The sequence below is a fragment of the Tenrec ecaudatus genome, chromosome 5, assembly GCF_050624435.1.
Source record: "Tenrec ecaudatus isolate mTenEca1 chromosome 5, mTenEca1.hap1, whole genome shotgun sequence".
NCBI classification, from domain to species: domain Eukaryota; kingdom Metazoa; phylum Chordata; class Mammalia; order Afrosoricida; family Tenrecidae; genus Tenrec; species Tenrec ecaudatus.
Window position 1 is genome coordinate 150,487,162 of NC_134534.1, and position 23,135 is coordinate 150,510,296.

The window sequence follows — 23,135 nt, forward strand, 5'->3', positions numbered from 1 at the left end:
AAGCTTAGGCTAAATCAAGTCTCCAGCTGAAGAGCAATCAAGGTTAGACCGCCATCATGAGTCTAGGATCTCCATCTTGTCACATGTATACCCTTAATCCCTCCTCTTCCTATAGCATGTACACCCCTAGATTGTCCCCTCCCATTACTGTATTACCTATAGTACAACCCCTCCCTGTGATGTTTGTCTTTACCTGTAATTAGGGGACTTGCGCATCCCTAAAAGATATATAAGTCTTGGTTAGCAATAAATCACTCTCTCTTTCCTGCCCTCTCGTCTCCCATCTCCACATGGACCACCAAGAGGGGCTGAGGTGAGCATGCTACCATGATATGTATCTGACTCCTTTATTTCACTCTCTTCTATCTCTCTTATTTTCTATGACTTTACTATAATCTTTACTTATTATCACTGTGCAATCGTGCCTTCCTGGCTTATGATGATTTGTTAGGGGCTGGCTCCCCTGACAAGTAACAGGAAGTATATGGAAAAAAACACATAGAAACTAAATAACACATTACTAAAAAAGCTATTAAGACATAGAAGAGCTCATAAGTGAAATAAAACCCCCACTTAGAATCTAAAAAAAATTGAAACACAATATACCAAATGTTTGGGATGTAGCAAAAAACATGTTCATAGAGAAATTTGCTGCAATACATGCCTAAGAAGAAAGCTACAAAATAAATCATTTAACCCCCCCAAACGTGAACAAATAGAAAAGGAAGAACAAAAAAGGCAAAAGCAACCAGAAAATGAAGGAAAAGATAAAGATAAAACCAGAAAGAAATGAAATAGGATGTAAAGTAGACAAACTACTGCCCAAATTAACAAAGGAAAAAAAGAAAATGTAAATCATTATAAAAATGAAATTGGAAACATTATAAGAAATCCAACAAGATTTTTTAAAAAGCACAATTAAATACTATGAAAAAATGTGCTCCAATAAGTTTAGAAACATTAAAAAAATGGACAAATTCCCAGAAATACACGAACTACTTGAACTTAAATAAAGGTAGAAAATCTAAACAGACTCATCACAAAAGAACACACTGAAGAACAACAAAAAGTCCAAGAGTAGATGGCTTTGCCATTGAATTTTGCCATTCATTTAGAGAGGCGTTGACACTAATCCTAAAATCTTAAGATGAAATAAAATAACCAACTGAAACAAGCATCACTCTGATACCAAAGATAGCTGAAAAATCAAAACGAACCCCCTCCCATCAAGTCACTTCTGACCCACAGTGGCCTTATGGGACAGAGTCAAAGGGTAGAACCACCTTTGTGAGTTTCTGGGACGGTAATCAAAAGACACAAAGGAAAAAGATAGTTACAGACTAATATCCCTTGTGAATATACATGTAAAAATTGTCATCCAAATTCTAGTAAACATAAGTCAGCAAAGTTTTAAGAAAGTCATACGTCCCAAAGTAGTGTGCTTCAAACCAAGGCAAGGATGGTTCAACACTAGAAAATCAAGGAAAGCAATTTTTTACATAAATGAAATAAGGAATAGAATCACGTGATCATTTCAATTCATACAGATAAGGCATTTGATAAAACCCAGCATGCCTTCTTGGTAAAATCTCTCAGCAAAGTAGAAACATAATTAAGGGCATATATTCAGAACTAACAGCCAACAGTATTCTCAATGGAGGAAGATGGAGAACGAGAGAACAAGACAAGGATGCCCATCACTGTCATTCTTATTCAGTACTGCACATTACGCCCTAATGGGAGCAATAAGGCAAAAATGAGAAATAAAGGGTATCCTAATTTTTAAAAAAATCAAAACTCTCCCTATTCACAGATGACATGATCTTTTGCATAGAAAATTTCATGAGGAAACCTTTGACTCTATAGAAGAATTCAGCAATGCTGAAGGATGCAAGAACAAGATACAAAACCCAAGTTGTTGGCTCCCTTCTCCACACACCCTCCCCACCCTTACTCCCACCCAGCCACTCCAGCTGCATTGTGCTTGCTCTGAACTCCAAGCTCCTGTTAAGGAAACTCTGCTGCTGTCTGCCTCCAGCTGCTTTCACGATGATCTCCCAGGACCACATCAGCCATGATGAGGTGTGTTCTCTGTCCCTTACAAGCTCCAGGAGATTGAGGACAGGCTGTGCCTGGAAGTAGAAGGAAAGATGATCAGTAGGACAGAAGGTAACATTGAAGACTTGTTCATTCATGAGATCCTGAGGGTGATGGACTAGAAAGCTCTGATTTTGATATTGTCATGGCCCAGCCCATACGGGACACCAGCTTCACAAAAGAAACCTGCTATAGAGACACCAAATATGGTCTGATCGATAGATGCCACTCATCATGACCCTATATCACAGGGCAGTGTTGCCCTGTGGCTTTTTATGGAAGTGGAAAACCAGTTTCTTTCTCCTTTGGAGTCCCTGGTTATTTTGAACTGCTGACCTTTCGGATTGCAACCCCAAGTGTAGCCATTATGCCACAAGGGCTCCCACTACAAGAACACTAAGTATTGAAAAGCAGGGAGGCTACTTTGTGGACCAAGGTGCACTTGACCTACGTTATGATTTTTTTCGGTCATTTTACATGCATGTGAACGTTCTACACTGAAAAAGGAAGACGGAAGGATTGATGCCTCTGAATTACGGTGTTGGTGAAGAATACCGAAAGGACCATAGACTGTCAAAAGAAAAAACAAACGTCTTGGAATAAGTACAGCCAGAATGCTGCTTAGAGGTAAGGGTGGCAAGACTTTGTCTTATGTACTTTGGACATGTCATTGGAGAGATCAATCCCCGAGTAAGGACACCATACTTGGTAAATTAGAGGGACAGCGAAAAAGAAAGACCCTGGACAAGACGGATTGACACAGTGGCTGCAACAATGAACTGAAACAAAAGAACAACAAAAACAGAAACAATCCTTGTGAAGGCGCCATAAGGCCAGATGGTGTTTCATTCTGTTGCACGGAGGTCGCTCTGAGCCAGAACCAACGTGATGTCACCTAACAACAGCAGCATCAAGTAAGTTCCCTAGAAATAAGGTTGCCAAATAAAATATATGTTCAGTTATATTGGAATTTCACATTTTGTGTGTGGAATAAACTTGCATTAAAGCGATTGCATTTGTGTTTTGTGAGATGGAGAAGGACTTTGTAGATTGGTATCAGACATAGGGGTTGATGTTGGACTTATGGGCTTGGGTGGCTTTCTTAATGTACACTTACCCTTTATATAAAACTCTCTCTTATACATATGAGATTCTGTGCATTTGTTTCTCTAACGTACCCAGACTAACACAGACACTGTGCCTGGTAAAGTAGAAGAGCAATGAAAGAAAGGAAGGGCCTCAATGAGATGGATGGACACAGTGGCCGGAACTATGGGCTCCAGCAGAGGACCCACTGTAAGGAGAGGGCAGGACAGGGCAGTGTTTTGCTCTGCTGTGCATTGGGTCACTACAGCTCCAGACGGACTTGATGACACTTAACAATAACAACGACAGCATATGCCTGTGAAAACGGGACAGGGACTAAGGAAGGCAGGATTAAAAACGATGCATTTGAATTATGTGCTGGTGAAAAATAGGAGAAGTGTCATGGACTGCCAGAGGAACGAGATAGGTCTTGGCGATTTGTTTCAAAAGCCACCAAACTCATCACCAACGAGTTGATTCCAAGTCACAGTGACCGTGTTTTAGGTTTTTGAAGCATTCTGGCAGTCTTTATGGGAGCAGAGAGACTCATCTTTCTGCTCAGAATGACTGGTGGGCTTGAACCATTGACCTTACCCAACAGTGCCACCAGGACTCCTTTGGGTACTTGATTAGGACTGGTCGAAGGAGTGATGTAATCAGCCAAGGACGGTGGAAGCAGCCAGCAATGATTTTGAAATGAGAGAGCCAAAGGATCTTAGGGTGCACACTGATGATGTCTTGGATCCAAGAATTGATCAGGTTTTTAGGGAGTTCCCAGAGCAACGTCAAGACTCTCCCTCGCCGTGGCCTGTCTAGGCTTTTTTTTCCAGAGCTTTCTAAGAACTTCTCAGTCGAGCTTCTGGTCAAATGACAAGGTGCATAGGGTGGATTCCAAGCAGGAAGTTCATCCCGAAAGAGTGGTACCACCCTCCCATATGCACCGATGTCTTCCACCAGCCCGGAAGTCCTTCTTGGCTCAGGAGACATGTTGTACATGATCGAGACTGAGTAAAACATTGGTCCTTTTTATGAGCAACATAAAGAAACCACCAGTGTTCATCTCCTGCATTAAGAAACAGCATTCCCAGAACCCTGTGCCACCGGGTTCTCCCAGAAGACTGCTCCAATTTTCACCCTCCCCTGGACCCGCCCGTAAGGACTTCCTGTAAGCCAGTTCAGTGCTCAGCCACTAACTGAAAGGTCCCGATTCAATTTCACCCAGAGGCACCTTGGAAGACAGTCCTGACAATGTACTTCTGAAAACCAGCCTTTGAAAACCCTACGCTGTGGGGCCTACGGGGCAGTGTGACTGATGTGCACGGGGTTGGCAGCCATCAGAATCCACTCCATAGCAACTGGTTTGGTTTCTGGTTTGAGGAACAGTTGTTTTGCACACAGGAAACAAATTTGCGGTAATTTTACTTATTCGGTGTCTCGGAAGGTAGCAGGTGGGTCAGCCTTGGATCTGTGGGCTCAGCGAGGGGGAACTGAGTCCAGCGGGGAGGGATGTCGGTAGAGGAATGGGCCAGTGGTGGTGATGGGAATCAGATATGGCCTGTGAGGGCAAGGCCTGAATGATGTACAGCTTTTCCTAAGAGGAACTTCTCATGGCTGTGGTGGGAAAAGGGGTGCGTGATGTTGGTGGACACAGATCTCGGGGAGCTTCTGGTAGGAGCCCTGCAAGGACTGGAGGTTGGGGGGAGCTGGGATCTGTCAGAAGATGGGGGTGTCCCAATGGAGGAGGGGGGTTGCCATTGGGACAACCATTTTTCAACCAAATAAACACATGCTCCCCTCTCCCATCCAGAGAGGGCAATTTATCCTGGTTTGAGAATGAATTCTCCCAGGAAGCTCCGCTGCCAGAGACCCTGGAGCTTGGAATTTACTGCTTGTCTTGTGAACTGTCAGGACGGGGCCTCGGGATTTATGTCTGGAGGTTTTACAGGCTGCGTGCTGTGGGTTGGCAAGAGTCCTGGAGGGCAGGTGGGGTGAGAGCAGCTGTATTTTACCGTGAGGCTGGACCCCAAGAGGGTGTAAATCACTCAGAGACTACAGGGTCCAATTCTGTCAGGTTCTCAGTGGGCAGCTAACCAGAGAGAGGGAGAGGATGGTGTAGGGCAGGCATCAGCAAGCCCTATGGGGCTCTGGAAACATGATGTGCCAATACTGTGGAACTGCCCTCTGGCCTCTTAGGTTACTTGTTTGTGTAGAGAACTGACTACTCTGATACCTGTTGTTTACAACATGTTTTGCTGAATTTGCATTTTTCCCATGTGGTGCCTTTTCTTCTTACTAACATTAAATACTGTGCTCATAGGCTAACCGTCCATAGATTTTCTTTTGTGTTTTAAATAAAGGTTACTAGAACGCCAAAAAACTTTTACTATGGCTCTCGAATAATTTTTAAATTGTTGTGAGGGCCAGATCGGCTCCTCTGTCTCTTATGTTTGTGGACCCCTGCTGTACTTCCTAAAGTGGGTGATCCCATCCCCTGGGGCTTCTGGAATAATCCAGGGGCGCGGGGGGGGGGTGCTATAAAAGCAGATGTCTGTGCTTTACCTCAGTTTGTCACCTGTAATTCAAAGGTTTTCAATTGCCAGCGAAGCAGTGAGGGTTTGTTTTGTTTGTGCTTTTTTTTTTTTTTTTTGGCCAAATAAGTTTGGGAATCTATGGTCTAGAGGACCTCAGGCTGGGGGAGTCAAGCTCCCATTTGTTGTTGCTTCATTTCTTTTCAATATCAACCGGACTGAACCACGGGCCTCCCTCTCAGCAGCTCTTGACTTGGTGCTAGGACTGTCAGCCACTGAGCAGCGTGGTGGGTCAGTCGTAGAATCCTCACATCCTGCGCCAGAGACTGAGATTCAATTCCTGGCCAGTGCCTCGTGCGCTTGGCTACCACGTGCCTGTACATGGGGGCTTGCGTGCGTCTGTGATGCTGAATGGGTCTCAGGGGAGCTTCCAGCTTTAGACAGTCTTGGAAGGAAGGCCTGATAATCGACTTCCAAAGCTAGCCAATAAAAGCCCTGTCGATCTGGACGCGTTCCATGCCATTGCGCATGGGGTCACCCCGGATCGGGCTCAACTCAGCAACAGCTAACAGCCAGCGCACACACAGTGAGCTCTGCCCTTGAGAGTTTATGGGACTCAGCTAGCGGTCTCCAACATAGGGTGTGGGGGTCCAAACCCAATCTACCCCCTCCCCGCCAACTTTTAAAATTTGATAATCTTATTTTTCACTCTAGTGTGTCACTTGATATCAATTTGGTTTGAAATGTACCATCTCCATAGCTAAACAAATATGTGTGTGTCACCCCACGTTCTGTTTTGCTAGAAAGAGTTAAATTATGTAACATCCCCGCTGCCCCCATCCCCCACCCCAAGGAATATCAGGACTGTTACCCTAAAGGCAGTCGCGGAGCCAGATTTCTGGTGCACGGGCAGTGGGGTGGAAGTGAAGGGAGCCATAATCTCTGTTGTCGTTGATGTTAGCTGCTGTCTTCATTGCGAATGCCCTGTTAGGAGTTGCTAAGTCATGGGGAAAGGCTGTTGGTCATTGGATGGGCTTCTTGCTGTTTGCCAGATTCTGAGTTAAAAAGATTGACATTACACATAACCCCCCCCCCCAGATGAAAATAGGAAAGGAAAATGGATATTTGCGAGGAAAAGCCTGCCGGTGAATGCTGCAGGTTCTGGGAGCCTACGAAAGGAGGTGTGTGTGTTCAAGGCAGTTGCAGAAACAGATTTTGATCGCAGCGTTCCAAACATTAAACCCAGACTTGGAGTCATACCTTCCATGTTCCCTTCTCATTTCAGGGGAAAGACGAAAATCTCCATTGTAGAAAAAACCTCACCCTCAAAACACTTCCAGTCATAAACTACAACCACCATCTTACTGGCACGTCCTCATCTATTGAATTCCGATCCCTGTTCATTCGTGAGCATAGCAGCAGTGTAGTGGATGGTCCAAAGACGTTTAAACATCAGTTAGGTGATGTGATCAGCGAGCTGAAGGTTGTCAAAGAGGGTCTGTAGAATGTTTTAGACAGAGAAAAACAATTTCCAAAACGTTAAGAAAGACAATCAAGGAACTAAGGGACGAATGTCTCATCAGCCCAGAAACAGCAAATAGACTTGAAGTTTTCTGTTGGGAGTGTAGTCAGGAGGACACTGAGATACTCTGGACATGCTGTCAGGAGAGACCAGTCCTGGGAGAAGGACACTGAGATAGTTAAGGTTTATTGTGCCAACCTGGCCAATAAGCACATGTAAGGTTAATTGAAGGGCTGAGAGATAAATGACTCAGTGAGCCTTGCCTTTCTAGTTCTCGGGTCTCCTGCTTTGTGATGGTCGGACCAGGGAGCAGCTGCCTTAGCTAGTTCCCTGCTTCAGCTGGCAAGGCTCATTTCCTGCAAGACATCCCCGAGGAGAAGCCACATGGATCTATCTTGATGCAGCCCTGGGTGCTGGAGCAGCCATGTGGAGACCCTTGCCAGCGCTGAGATACTTACACATTCACTGACTCGGCTTTCCTCCTGCAGTCGGCATCACAGTGTGTGTTTTGTGAGATGGGGGAGGACTTTGTGGATTGGTGTCGGACATATGGGGCTAATGTTGGACTTGTGAGCTTGAGCAGTATTGGGTTGGGGTGTTTTCTTAATGTGCACTTACCCTTTACATAAAACTCTCTCTTATACATATGAGATTCTGTAGATTTATTTCTCTAATGTACCCAGACTAACACAGACACTCAATATCATCTTGTTGTCAAGATAATATTTTATGAAATACTTTCATATTCTATCTAAAATCAACATTGGTATGACTTTAAAAATCCCCAGTTACTACACTAAATAACACCCATCCTTTAAAATGTTTCTTATTTTTATTAATTGGAATATATTTCCTGTATCATACAATTCAGTAGCTCAGTCATCACAATAAGAGCTGTCCCTTCATCCCCACAATCAACTTTAGAACATTTACGTCCTTCTTGTACCCATCATCAGCTCCCCTTCTCCCCACAACCTTCCTCGCCATACCTCGGAAGAGACCATCAATGCAGTCACCGTCTCGATAGCTCTACCCATCCTGGATTTCAGAGACGGAAAAACACAGACAACAAAATACAGGAAAACAAAACACAACCCCAAAACACGGCTTTCTGCATGCTAGTACGGCTTTTCACACCCCTGGTCTGTGGCCAGAGGGATTCCCGGGAAGCTAGCTCAATGTGTGTGCAGACCCTGCGAATGGATTTGGGGTGCTCTTCTTCAAATTCAATTCAAATTCATCTGCCGCATATACTCAAGTATAAGCTGACCCGAATATCAGCCGAGGCACCTAATTATACGATAACAACTGCATTAAAAATGTGCTGGAAAACCCGGCTTATACTCGAGTACATATGGTATGTCTTCTTGAGCTGTCCTTGGAAATTTGCTGTTCAGATCGTTGACTCCATCATTTCTCCCATGTGTGTTAGCTACTCTACAAATAAGAGCAAGTTTCAGAGTCTCTTCTGACATCCACTTTGAACTTTCCTTTCTTTTCCTGTCTTTTTAATGACCCTTTTTGCTTTCTTCGTGAAGGATGTTCTTGATGTCCTCTGACAGCTCATCAGGTCTTCTGTCATTAATATTCAATGCGTCAAATCTGTTCTTGAGATGTTCTCAAAATTCAGGTGGGATAGATTCCAGGTTGTATTTTGGCCCTTGTGGATCTGAAAAAATGCCCAGCTTTAACCTGAACTTACGTATGAGCAATTGCTGTTCTGTTCCATAGTCGGCCCATGACTGGTTTGAGCTGCTGATATTCAACTCCTCCATCATCTCTTCCCACAGATGTAGTCCATTTTATTTGTATTCCATCTGGAGGAGTCCACGTGCATCATTGCCTTTTTATGTTTTTTTTTAAAAAAGATACTTGCTACGAACAAGTCATTGGTTTTGCAAAATTCTATCATGCTATCTCCAGCTTTGTTTCTATCACCAAGTTCATATTTTCCAACTACTGTTCCTTCCTCTTGGCTTCTGACTTTGCATTCCAATCACCAATAATTATCCATATATCTTGATTGCATCTTTGATCAATTTCTGACTGAAGTTCTTGGCAGAATTCCTCAATTTCTTCATCACTAGATTTAGTGGTTAGTGCATAAATTCAAATAATAGTTGTACCGATTAGATTTCCTTAGAGGCAAATAGATACTACCACAACTTCTCCGTCAGTTTGTGTGTTGCTGTGATGCTGGAAGCTATGTCACTGGTATTTCAAATGCCAGCAGGGTCACACAAAGTGAATAGGTTTCAGGCAGATTAAGAATCGACAAAGAAGGACTTAGTTGCCTACTACAGAGGAAAACCTTATACATAGCTTTGAAACACTGCCCAATCCTGAAGGACTAAAAAATGGAAATAGGATGTTGTTGGAAATAGTGCCAGAGGAGGGCCACTGGGACTAGAGGGCACTTAAAATGTGACTGAGGAGGAGCTGCTTTCTCAGAGTGGAGTTGACCGTGGTGATGTGAAAGGAGTGGATTGGTGCCTTTGGGATCTTCATTTGATGATGGGGTTTAATTCAAGGTAAGAAGAAACAGCTGCCAAAATGGAATGCTTGTGTGAATGTGTGAAATATTAATCTAGGAAAATTGGAAGTCATCAAAAATTAAATGGACCACATAAGGATGGCTGTCCTGGACATGAGTGTGCTGAAATGGACTGGTATTGGCCATTTTCAATCAGAAAATCATATGATTTACTGTGCCAGGAATAACACAATCAAGAGCAATGGACTTGTATTCACTGTCAAAAAAGGACAAATATCGTAACATGAACTTAATTTATAAAGTATATATATGATGGTACAGTGTCCTGGTAGCTCTATGGGTTAGCTGGTGGGCTGCTAACCTCAAGGTCAGTGGTTCAAACCCACCAGCTTCTCTGAGAGAGGAAAACAAGGCTGTCTACTTCCATAAGGTCTCAGAAACCCTATCTTGTTCTAAGTCCAGTATAGCCATCTTGGTTATAAGTTGGAATCGACTTGATGGCAGTGAGTTTTTGACATACTGGCACAGAGGAATGCAATTTGTTTTTACAGACAGAGTGCGAGATCAAAGTGGTTGGGGGACCACTCTCTGCTCACCTCTTGTAAGCGTGCTGGAAGGAGCCCAGGGGGCCTGTGATCTCCATCCAGTGATGGAGGCGCCAGCATTAATGAGAACCTATCAGACAGGTGCAGCCCTTTCTTTAGAGATCCTAGTCCTACAACAACACTGGGATGCAGGATGGCTCCCATTTTGTGGATGAGAAGGCTGAGGCCTGGCAGGAAGATGAATTGGCCCAACTTTCTCCATTCATTCACTCCACAGGTTTCTGAGCAGTCCTACTATGTGCTTGAGCTGGGAGTGGACTCTCTCTCAACCCTCCTATTGACCAGTTTCATGGCTTGCTGTTTCAAGTTAAACTTCTAATAATATCTTGCTTGAATAATGAAAACTATTTTAAATAATCAAGGATATCAATATCTATAACCAGATGCCGTAATGTCCCTTCTTCTCCAGACGCCGCTAATATGAAAACATTTCTCTTGCTCTTAATAAAATAATAAAATAATGGCCCTCTTAAATTCAGTTTCTTTCTCAGTTATTAAACATGTGATTGTTGCTAAATGTAGGCTATTTCAGAGATAAAGATTATGAACAAGAAGAACATGAAAACGCCCTCTCTCGGCGCTCCCCACCCCCAACACTCTGTGGGTCAACTTTTGTTGAAATCACTGCCCCACAAACCATTGTGTGGTTTGCTTCGTCATGCGACTGTATAGGGTCAGGATTTTCCTGATTCAGAGCTCTTTGAACTCAGGAGTGCCCGAGTGGTTCCAACAGTCCACACGTTTAACTCCTAACCAAGAGGTTGTTGGTTTGATTCTGCCCAGAGACATCTTGGAAGAACGATCTGTAACCTACTTATAAATAAATAGGTAGGTAGATAGATAGATAGATAGATAGATAGATAGATAGATAGATAGATAGATAGATAGAAAAATAAACAAATCGGCCATGGAAGATGCTGCGACTTTCTATTCTGACACACAGAAAGTGTCCATGGGTCAGAACCCACTTGGCAGCAACTTGTCAAGGTGAAGAATAAGGTCTCGCTGCAGAATGCCCGAGTGATTGCCTGTGCGAAACATGGCTTCTTTTCCTGCTGCCTCACAATGGGACAGCGGTGCATTCCCAGCATTTCACTGTTGGGAGATTCAGTAAGACTCAACTCTCCTTAGATGCCATCAGCCTGTCATGCAGTTCTGTGTGCCCCCCCCCCCCCACGGTATTGTTTACACCTGTCATTTTTCAGGTTGGCACAAACCCCTGGTCTGAGACTTCCTGGGTTCCAGGCCATCTCTCTCACACCACAGCCCATGAGTCCACTTCACCCCCTCTGAGAAGCCACCCCCACCCTGCATCTTTCTCTCAGGGAACTGCCCTGGCCTGGGCCTGTGGGAAACTCACACGGAGGGAAACATGACGAGGACTGCATTCCCTAACTTATAACAGAGGGAGTCTGGAAGCTGGGATTCCATGGTAGGAAAGCCACCACCTTAGTAAGTTAGAGATAAAGTCCAAGTACATGATCCTGCTTTAAATATCAATCCCACATATTCGTCCCTCAACAGCTCTGCTGCCTTAAAGTGCGCACACGGCGGATTCCATGTCCCTGTAGAAGCAGACATTGTCCTTTTGCTCTCTTCCCGCCGTGACACCCAAGCCCCCCTTGGACCTCCCCCCAATGCAGGTACTAGGTTCCCTCACCTGTGAGCTCAGGGACCTTACTGTAGTACCACCCACCTTGTAACACATGGAACTACTGAATATGCATGTCGTCAGGTTACCTATAAATGTCCCAAGATAGTTAAGGCTCCCTCTCACTTCTCCCAGTTCCATGTGGACCATCAAGAGAGGCTGAGGGGAGCACACTATCATGACATGTGTCTGACTCCTTTATTCTACTCTCTCTCCTGTCTTTCCTACCCTCTATGAATTTACTATCATCTTTATGTAGTATCGCTGTACCATTGAGCCTACTAGCCCTTTAGCTGTTGGAGGCTGGCTTCCTCTGACCTTGGCCCTTCCTGCCTCCTGCAGGGCTGATTCCTCTCGTCACCCTTTCATTCTGCAGATGTCTGCCCGGCCCCCGCTATGTACCGGCCGCTGTTCTAAGAACCCGGGTTGCAGAAACAAGCAAAGCAGCCTTAGCCTTTGCAGAGTTGAGACTCCCGAGGAGCAAACGGGCCGTAAGCTGAGTAGATGGATAAACACGAGCGTCCAGGGGTAAGGTACTGCTCTGAAGACAGACCACCAGGATGAGAGCCTTGAGATGCTCCTGAAGGACCTGCTGGAGGGGTGGCCTGCTTTCGGACTCTTATGGCGTAACACGCGCTTTGCCCTCGGTCTTTTTCATTTCTGAATGGACCCCTCCACTTCCCCATCTGTAAAATGGGAATGATACTAGTGCCTTCCTCCCAGGAAGGCTGTGAGGTCAGGGCCTGGCACCCAGTGGCTGCTCCGGTGAGCTGGCTGCTGCAACTTTAACTACTGCTCTTGCCGCGAGTCCCTCCTTGTGCAGGAGTCAGGGGCTGGGGCTTGCTTTCTGCAGAGTTCACCGGATGCTCGCCGACTTCCTTCCGGTCTAGCCTGTCTCCTTGCCACATCTCATGCCTGCTCTCCTGAACAATAACCCCAGGTCAAGGAGAAGGCGGCCCTGGACAGTGGCAAGTCCCTTCCATGCCGCCTCCACCTGCCCTCAGTTGTCAGTGAGTCCCCAGGAGGTTGTACATGCTCTGAAGTGTGCAGGGGGTGATCCTGCCTCCAGCACTGTGGGGAGGCTTGCCTTCCTCAAGATGGAAATCTCAAACCGTCACACATGATGTTTCATCTAGAAATCCCTCTGTTCTGTGTTGGAAGGGGTTGTGTGAGCACCCCTCTGGAAGCTGGACCTTGCAGGTACCCTAGAAGGGAGGGGGTCCGGGGCTCTGGAGTGGGGATGAGGGAGTAGAATCACAAGTAATGGCCCTGGATTCCTCACTTGCTCTCATGAAAAGGACCTGTCCGGAGTGAGAAACAGGAGCGATTTCTGGGGAGATGTGTGACCCCCATACAAGACTCCATCTGGGCAGAGTCTGGGCAGTGCTGGGCTTTGTCTCTGTGGCCGGGGAGGCAGGTGATTGAGGGCTGTGGTGTCTCTGACTGTGTGTGGTTCCCCGGAACTCACAGCCCCTCCCCGGGCCTCTGCAGCACCGCTGGCCATCCCAGGCTCCTCTCATTCCCCACAGTGCCAACCCAGAGCCTGCACCCCACTGGGCATGCCTTCATGCCTCTAACAGGCCCTTCAGCAGGCCCAGTGCAGTGGGCTGCTCACCCCAAGTCAGCAACTCAAACCCACCTGGCACTGTGCTCCCGTCAGGAGCTTTGTGCTCCTGTGAAGAGCTCCAGACTGGACATCTTCTCTGTCCTGTGGGGTCACTCCTCTGAGTCAGAGTCCAAAAGGAGCTGGTTTCATTGTTGCTGCACACCTGTAAGGTCCTCATGCTCACAACCTTGCCCCCGCAGTGGTTCCTTCATTTGATTTCAGCCAAAGCCATGGAGCAGGCTTGTGGCTGGGAAAGGGGCTGCCTGGCCCTGTGAAGTGGAAAGGGAGGTAGCTCCCTGAAATCAGGAGCCTCCCGAGTATACTCAGATAGTGCTCAGCATTTGGGTGCATGTGATGGGCCAGGAGGAAGCTTGCTCCCACTCAGCCCCACATGCAGTCTGCTTGGTGTGTGTCTCATTATCTTGTTGTTAGACAAGGACCCAGGAATGCTCAGGGACCAGCCTGGACCCGATAGCAGCTTGTGCCAGAGCAAGGCGTGGGGTCACCTCTCGGTTCAGCCTTTCCCTCCAACATGTCCACCGGCTGTGTTCTCCCTTGCCAGAAGCTCAGTGAGAGCCTGGGTGCCTTCCATGGGAAAGCATTCCACGGCCAACCCCTTGTTGGGTACCATCCAGTCGGCTCTGAGCCATAGTGCCCATGCACACCACAGAGTGAAACGCTGCCCAGGCCTGCACCTGACGCCTCTGCAGAAAGCCCTGGTAATGTTGGTTTTGAAAAGGCCCAGCCCTGGAAGCCCTATGACACACCGTTTTACCCCGCAGCACCTGGGGCCGCCATGCATCAAGGTCATTTTGACGACAGCTAGGTTTTCTTCTCCCCCCTAGTTTGCTTTGAGCTCGCCTGCTGTGTGACCTTAGACAAGTGGCGTGACCAGACTGATTTTCAATGTCTCCCTCTCCAAGATGAGGCTGAATAGACGCTCATCTTCCCGGGTTGTTGGGAGGTCTGGATATTGGTCAATAGCATGCATCTCCTCTCATAAACATCACACATCTAGAGCCACTCAGACCTTGGAAACAATCCTGCTAGAGAAGGAGCCATTTCTTTTAGTAGACCTTGCACTGTGCTAAGGCAGGCTCCCCCTGAGGCTGGGAGTTTGGCGTGGGATGGCTGTTACAGATGGCAGGCAGCTTATTTATTTACTTCTTCCTAATAAATATGCCACACATAAATAAAATATCTCACTTGTGTGTGTCACTCCACCCGGATGCAAGCAGGCAGTGAGTGCCAGTTTGAAATAGGTGGTGTGTGTGTGTGTGTGTGTGTGTGTGTGAGTGTGAGTGAAGGGAGCTAATGAGCTGATTATTCTGTTTTTAACCTAATTTCTTGACACACATTCAGCCTTACTCAGAATTCCCGGTTCAGGAGGCTCTGGGCTTCCCCTCCAGGCTGCTCAGCTGCACTCTGGGTGGGGGTGGGGGTGGGGGGTTTGGTTCCCCCTTGGAACCGTGGAGGCTGCTGTCAGAAAGGTGTCTGTCCTGGGTGGGGTCTGGATTTGGCCACTATGGAAACGTCTCTTGGAAAGGTGTGGCCTCAGAGATGACTGAAGTTTGCAAACTTGATCTGCTTCTGGGTGGAGCGCTGGCCTCCCAGTGGCAATGCATCCTCTACTTTCCCGGTTCAATTCTCCCAGGTTCTTCTCATCTCCCAGTTACACGACCAGGTCACGTTCACAGAACTACAGCCCCAGACTTGAAAGAAGCTGGAGCAGGTCAGGGGAGCAGAGGTAGCCGGCGGAGTCCATCCCATGCCCGCTCTGCTCTACCTGGCCCAAGTGAGCTGACTGCTCAGAGTTGTGGATCTTCATCTGTAAGAGGGCCGCGGTGCTGGTATTGATCCAGCAGGTTTGTCGTGAGACGTCATTCATTCCTGCAACCAATACTCACTGGGCAGCTACTCTGGTAGGCATTGCCTGAGGCCCTGGAGGTACAGGGGTAGACAAGATAGACTGGGACCTCGCTCCAATGCACTGGATCGTGCGTTCTAGTGGGAGAGCCGACCACATATCACATTGACAAATCAACGTGTGCTCTGATGGCAAGTCCTGGAATGAAAATAAATGAAACGACATCGGCGGAGAAGGGGACTCGGGGAGGCATCTGTGGGGATTTGACAGTTCAGCAGATCACAGAAGGATAAGGATTTAGCCCCTGCAAAGTCAGAGGAAATAGCAAATGTAGAGGCCCCCTGGTGCTGTGAGACAGTCATGCTCAGGAAAGGATTGGGTGGGCAGAGCACGGTGAGATCAAGTATGTGAATGACCTGACACCATCCCTGACGTGGGCACACACGTTGTTTGGCTCTCCCTTCCTCCTTCCGCTGCCCTACTGTGTTCCCACTGCTCGTGGCCCTTCTGTCATCTAGGTGTGAGGGTTTTCTGTCACTAGTGTTCAGTGCATCCGATCTGTTCGTCAGGTAGTCTCAAAATTCAGGTGCGATATACTCAAGGTCGCATTTTGGCTCTCAGGGATTTGTCTTACTTTTCTTCAGCTTCAACATATGAGCAATTGGTGGCATGTTCCACCATTGACCCCTGGCTTCGGTTTAACTGCTGATATTGGGCTTCCACATTGTCTCTTCCCACAGATGTAGTCGATTTGATTTCTGGGTATTCCATCGGGAGAAGGTGCATAGGCATCAATTGTGTTGTTGAAAAAAAAGGTGTTTGCAAGAAGAAGTTATTAGCCTTGCAAAATCCTATCATGCGATCTCTGCCTTCATTTCTGTCCCCAAGGCCATATTTCCAGCTACTATTCCTTCCTCTTTGTTCCCAATGTTTGCATTCTCATCGCTAATAATTATGAATGCATCTTGATTGCCTGTTTGATCAATTTTAGATTGAAGATGTTGGTAGAATTCTTCAATTTCTGCTTCACTAGCTTTAGTGGTTGATGCATACATTTGAATGATAATAGTTTTAACTAGACTTCCTTGTATTTGGATAGATATTATCCTATCACAGTGTGATAGTTAGGTTTATTGTGCCAACTAGGTCAATAGGAACATGTGGGCAGAGTTTAATCAGGTCGAAGCTTGATTGGAGGGCAAACAAGATAAATAAAGACAGCTGGCATCCCAACTCCCTCTTGCGACCTGGTGATCAGACCAGTGTGTTGTTGCTTTAGCTAGTTCTCCACCTCAGTCTGTGTGCTATAGTACCTATGGGTCAGGCCAACCTGTGGATCCTGTAGCTAGAGCTTGAAACTCCTTTAAGACCTGCTTCTCCACGCTGCTGGTGGGGTCTTGCTGGAGCTTGAGACTGGTGGATCCTGTCGCCATGCTTGAGTTCAAGATCCTATCGGGGCCTGCTTTTCTAAGCTCAGGAGCTACTGACTATTGCTGACCCACCCTGCTATCTGCTGCCTATGGGCAGCCTCTTCCTGCCTTGCCTGAGGGAAGACTCTGCTGTCTGCTTCCTTAATTTTGGATCCAGCAGCCCATGTGAGTTAAAGGGCTTCCAGTATATAAATTGTTCAATGAAAGTGAGTTGAACTGAGCCCTCTGTACTGCTGTGTGGACGAATTAGCTGTTATATGCCTTCTCGCTGTATAAACCTATCCTTTTACACACACACACACACACACACATCAGAAGTGTAATGGTTTTGTTTCTCTCGAGAACCCTGCCTAACACGCAAAGACAGCATTGTACTTCAAGATAGACCTTGAAATATCCTTTTTGATGATGAATACCATGCCATTCCTCTTGAACCTAAATAACAGTATCATTGATATCACATGCAAGTGAAATTTTGCTAAAGATTATCCAGAAATGGTTGCAGCAGTACATTGACAGGGAGCTAGTTACTGGAGGTTCAGGCTGGATTCAGAAGAGGATGTGGAATAAGGGATATCATTGCTGATGTCAGATTGATCTTGGCTGACAGCAGATAACACCAGAAACATGTTTACTTATGTTTATTGACCATGTCAAGGTATTTGGCTGTGTGGATCATAGCAAGCTATAAGTAGCCCTGAGAATGGAAATTCCACAACATGTGGTCATGTGGAACTTGCTCATGGATCAAGAGACAGTTATAAGAACAGAACAAGAGAATGCTGCATGGTTTCAAACAGGAAAGGTGTGCATCAGGGTTGTATCATTATGCCATACTTATTCAATCAAATCATCTGAGAAGCTGGATTATATGAAGAAGAGTGTGGCATCAGGATTGGAGGAAGGCTTATTAATAACTTATGATGTACACATCACACAACCTTGTTTTCTATAAGGAGGACACGAAGCACTTTCTGGTGAAGTTCAAGGATTGTAGCCTTCAGTATGGGTTACTACTCAATGTAAAGGAAATCAAAATCCTCACAACTGGACTGACAGATAACATCATGATTAATGGAGAAAAGATGGATATTGTCAAGGATCTCTTCTTAGTGGCATCCACAGTCAATGCTCATGGAAGTCAAGAGACGAAACGATGCATTGCATTGGGGAAATCTGCACAAGACCTCTTTAAAGTGTTGAAAGGCACAGATGTCCCTTTGAGAGGCCATGGTATTCTCTTTTTAATAAATAATTTTAGGATTAAAAAACGTTGGTATATACATACAATGGAGTACTATGCAGCCCTAAAAGCAGCGATGAAAGCATGAAGCACATCGCCACCTGGGAAGAGTTGGAGGAAATTACGCTAAGTGAAGTCAAGAACAAAGGGACAAGTAAGTACAACATGAGTCCACTGAGGTAAGCTCAAAAGTACAATGGGCAGAGAGGATAATCTGCTTAATGCATAAATCCCAGGTCAAGGTCCAGGCACTTCGATAGGGGTCTGACCCAATTCTGGGATGCATATGGCAGCCAACTAAAAAGGAGGGGAAATGAGAGGGGAGAGAAAGAAAAGGGAAAACCCGAGGGCGACGGGGAACAAGGCACTAATATACCCACAGGGAGGGTAGTGTTATGTCTCTGCAGGAAAGGGAGAGGGGATCAGACCCCATCCCAGAGCTCCAAGGTATCAGGTATCAAAAGATCCAAAACAAACAACTATATTAAATCAAACAAGGAGGGTTGGAGTGGAGACCCAAAACCCATCTGTAGACAATTGGATATCCTCCCACAGAAGGGTTATTAGGAAGGGATGATTCAACCAAGGTGTAATATAGCACTGATGAATCATACATCATTCCTCTAGTTCCTGAATACTCCCCCACCCTCCCGCCCCCACTACCATGCCCCAGTTCTACCTTACAAATCTGGCTAGACAGAGCACACATTGGTACAGATAAGAGCTCTCAACACATGGAATTCAGGACAGATAAAGTCCTCAGGAACAGTAGTGGGAGTAGCGATATCTTGAGGGTAGGGGTATGGGGAGAAACGGGGAACCCATCACAAGATTGGATATATAGCCCCCCAAAAGGGGATGAATATCAGAAATGTGGGCAAAGGAGGACAATGGACAGTGTAAGATATGAAATAATAACAATATATAATTGATCAAGGATTCATGAGGGTGGGAGGGTTGGGGGAGGGAGGGGAAAAAAGAGCTCAAGTAGAAAATGCTTTTGAAATGATGATGGCAACATATGTACAAATATGCTTAATACAATTGGTGTATGGAATGTTATAAGAGTTGTAAGAACCCCCAATAAGATGACTTAAAATAAGTAAATAAATAAATGGATCATTTTATTGGGGGCTCTTACAGCTCTTACAACAATCCATATAGCAATTCTATCAGGCGTATTTGTACATATGTTGCAAATGCCTCATTGAAGAAAGAAGAACAATGAAGAATCGATGCATTTGAAAAATGGTACTAGCAAAAATGGTACTAGTACCATGGACTGCCAAAAGAACAAACACATCTGTCTTGGAAGAAGTACAGCCAGAATGGTCCTTAGAGGCGCCATGCTTGGTAAAGTAGAGGGCAGTGACAAAAAGGAAAGCCTTCAATCAGACAGTGGCTGCACCAGTGGGCCCAAGTGTGGAGGCAGGCGGTTGTGAGGCTGATGCAGGACCGGGCAGTGTTTCCTTCTATTCTGCACGAGGTCACCGTGAGTTGGAACTGACAACAGGTGTACGAGGTAGAGATTCCTCAAGCATCCCAGCTGAAAAGCCTTCACAGCTTGTGAAAAGGCCCCCTTCAGACTGACCTGGAATGTGTCTGAGACTTGTGAGTGGCATCCGATCGGTCTCACGGTGTGCCTGCCTTGGAGCCATGTAGTTAGCAGACAAAGGGGTAGCCATAACATATAAAGAACTCCTAGACATAAAATAAGGAAAAGTTAGACAACCCAATAGGAAATTGGGCAAGAAGCTTCAGTAGGCACGCCCCCAAGGAGGACCTCCAAATGGCTGGTAATGTATAGAAAGTTGCGTCACGGCCTCACGCACAAGGGAAATAGAAGAGAAAGCCACAGTGAGATGCTTCTACACACCCAAACGGAGTTTCCTGGGTTGAGGTGGCCTGAAAGTGAGGCCCTGCTGAGGATTTCCTGGCGAGATGGAGGAAGCAGCTTCCCTAGAGCAATGGGGGGCCAGTCACAACGCTCCCTGGCAGCCAGGGGATGGGTCCCTTTTCCCACTTCTCCCTTGCCACTCAGCCCTTCTATCAAAGCCCATCGCCTCTCTTCAAGCTTGTACAAACCAGTGTGCGAAATGGAAGGCGGGCCTTGGCCGTGGAGCTGTGGCCTGAGTGTCCTTCAACTCCTTGTTCCCTTATGTTTAACAGAAGCAAACGCTGCCTGGTCCTGAGCCATCTTCCTGGCCATGGGCGTGGTTGCGGTCACCTTTGCCATTACTGTGGTGACCCTTCTCCACTGAGGCTTTCCCTCATTTTTACTGGCCCGCTACTTTCCTGAACACATTGTTTTCCTAGTGGTTGGTTTTCCTGAAGCCTCACCAGGCTCACGTCTAAGGAACATTCTGGTTGCATTGTTTTAAGACTGATTGACTCTGTCTTCTGGCAGCCCACAGCATAGTCCATATTCTTCATCAAGAGCACAATTTGAATGCAATTCTTTTGTCTTCTTTTTCCAAATACTATAGCTGGAGGCAGGTGCACGTTAGTCTTCAAAAGGGCATCTTTGCTTTTTGAAAATTTCAAGTATTAGTCACGAGGCTTTTGATGATAAAGGGTCAATCGCTGTACCCTCCCTAACCCGAGCAAGAAAGAGAATGCAAATGCTCACACCAGTTCCAGGTCTGGCTGGATCCAGAGGCTTAAAGCACAGCCTGAGAGCTTTGTCTCTACTCCCCTCATTTATGTATTTTCTCTTTCTGAGCTCCTGGTTGTACCTCATGGGGCACACGCAGCCCTGGGCATCTCTAGACTCCGATCCTTCCACAGTCTGCGGAAACAGGAATGCAGAGACGGTGCCAGCAAGCTCCCGGGCCACCTCCCATTGGACTGTGTTGTGCGAAGGGCCTGTTCCTGAGCCAATACTCTGATTGGGTAAACCTGGTTTATGCATGTCCTGGGAGCAAATTAGCCTCATCAGCCCCATGGATGAAGAGTGAAACCAGAGGGGTCCTGGGTCCTGGATAGGCAGATGTCTCAATTCATCCAGATAAGGAAAGTGGGGCTTGAAACTTTAAAGGTGTGGGTCCTCCTCCTTTTCCCTGGGAAGTACAAATGGTTAATACACTCAGCTGCTAGCCAATAGGTTGGAAGTTCAAGTCCACCCCAGAGATCCCTCGAAGAAAGGCCTGGAGATCTACTTCCAAAAGAATCAGCCATTGAAAATCCTACTAAGTCCTGTTTGACTCTGGCGCACATAGCGTTTCCATTAGTCAGAATCACCTTGCCAGCAACTGGCTTTTCTATCCTCTTCCCACCTAAAGCTGGGGAATCACTCGGGTAGAGCCAGGAGAGGCCACATTGGCTTCAGACGAGGGGAATGAGAGGAGAACCTTTGGGGGCTTCAGGACAGGGACTGGTTTCCACTGAGCATTTGTAAACAAGGGTTAGCCCAACACATGCTCTGGGTTTGAGTGTAGGCGAGGTCAGAACCCCCAGGTCCTGCCTCATGGGGGCTCTCAAGTGAGTGGGAGAGGTCATCTCAGTCAGGTAAGCCCTCAGTCCTGGGATAGGGGCAGACGGTTCTCCTGCTGACGGGTGATTTATCCATCCGCTCCCTTTGTCCATCTGCTGCAAGGAGGATGTCATGGTGCTGATGAAAGAGCCACAGGAATTAGTGGACAGAAGGACCGGCTCTGTGCATCATGGACACACCAGGTCTGCTGAGTGTAGCCCAGAGGACCTACCCCGGGGCTGGGTCCCGGGGCTGATTGCCCCTGCAAGCTAGAGCCCAAGCGAGGGCCCTTCTCTGCCCTGGCTTCCTCATCAGCTGATACTTGAGACAGTGACTCTTGGGTCCTCAGCGCTCAGTCTAGAGCCAGGCACTCTGCTGACCTGGAGCAAGAGGATTATTCTGGAGACTGAGACTCTGGAGGGAGGCCACTTTGCCCCAGGTTACAGGACAAGTTGGTGAAGATGGGAAGTTGGATTCCAACTCAGGTCTGGCTGACTCCAGATACCTTCATGGGGAAGCCCCACCAGACCCTGTGCCTCTGGCTGTTATTTTGGTACTGCCATGGGAATAAGTCCTCCCAGCTGCCCACTCTCAGTGTGACAGAGTGCCCAGGAGCTCATCATCCCTCTGATCACATGCTACCAACGCTGGCAAGTTTGCAGGAAGCTTATCTCAGGAACATTGAAGCACACACACATGCACACACTCTCTCACACACACAGGGGAGGAAAAACTTATTGAAGAGTAATTTACTTACAATAAAACACTCTTTGACAAATGTGTACACCTCAGCAATCACCATTCTGGGCAAGATAGAACATTTTAAGTCACCTTTCACATTGATTCTTAATCATTTTATTGGAGGTTCTTACAGCTCTTATCACAATTCATACATGCATCCTTTGCATCAAGAACTTTTGTACATATGTTGTCATCATCATTTTCAAAAATATTTTCTTTCTACTTAAGCCCTTGGTAACAGCTCCTCGTTTTTCTCTCCCTCCCTCCCTCATAAACTCTTGATAAATTATAAATTATTATTATTTCTACCGTACACCATCTGCTATCTCCCTTCATCCACTTTTCTGTTGTTTGCTGCCCTGGGTGTGGGGGGATTATATGTCGATCATTGTGATCCATTTCCCCACATCTTCCCCTTACCCTCCTGGTATCCCTAATCTCATTATTGGTTCTGAGGGGTTTGTCTGTCTTGAATTTCCTGTGTTGCAAGCTTTTATCTGTATCAGTGTACATCCTCTAGCCAGATTTGTAAGGTAGAATTGGGGTCATGATAGTGGGGCAGAGGAATTATTAAAGAACTAGGGGAAAGTTGTGTGTTTCATTGGTGCCATACCATACCCTGACTGGCTCATCTCTTTGTGACTCTTCTGTAAGGGGATGTCCAACTGTCTACAGATGGGCTTTTGGGTCTCTACTCTGCCCCCCCCATTCCCATTGATAGTTTTTTTTTGTTCTGGGTCTTTGATGCCTGACACCTGATCCTATCGACACCTCATGATCACACAGACGGCTG

At 46.5% G+C, this 23,135-nt stretch overlaps 1 pseudogene; it reads left to right on the top strand.

Moving 5' to 3' along the window:
- The first annotated feature begins 4,818 nt into the window (after positions 1 to 4,818).
- Positions 4,819 to 7,406, top strand: LOC142449286 (THAP domain-containing protein 6 pseudogene; annotated as a pseudogene).
- Positions 7,407 to 23,135: the final 15,729 nt, after the last annotated feature.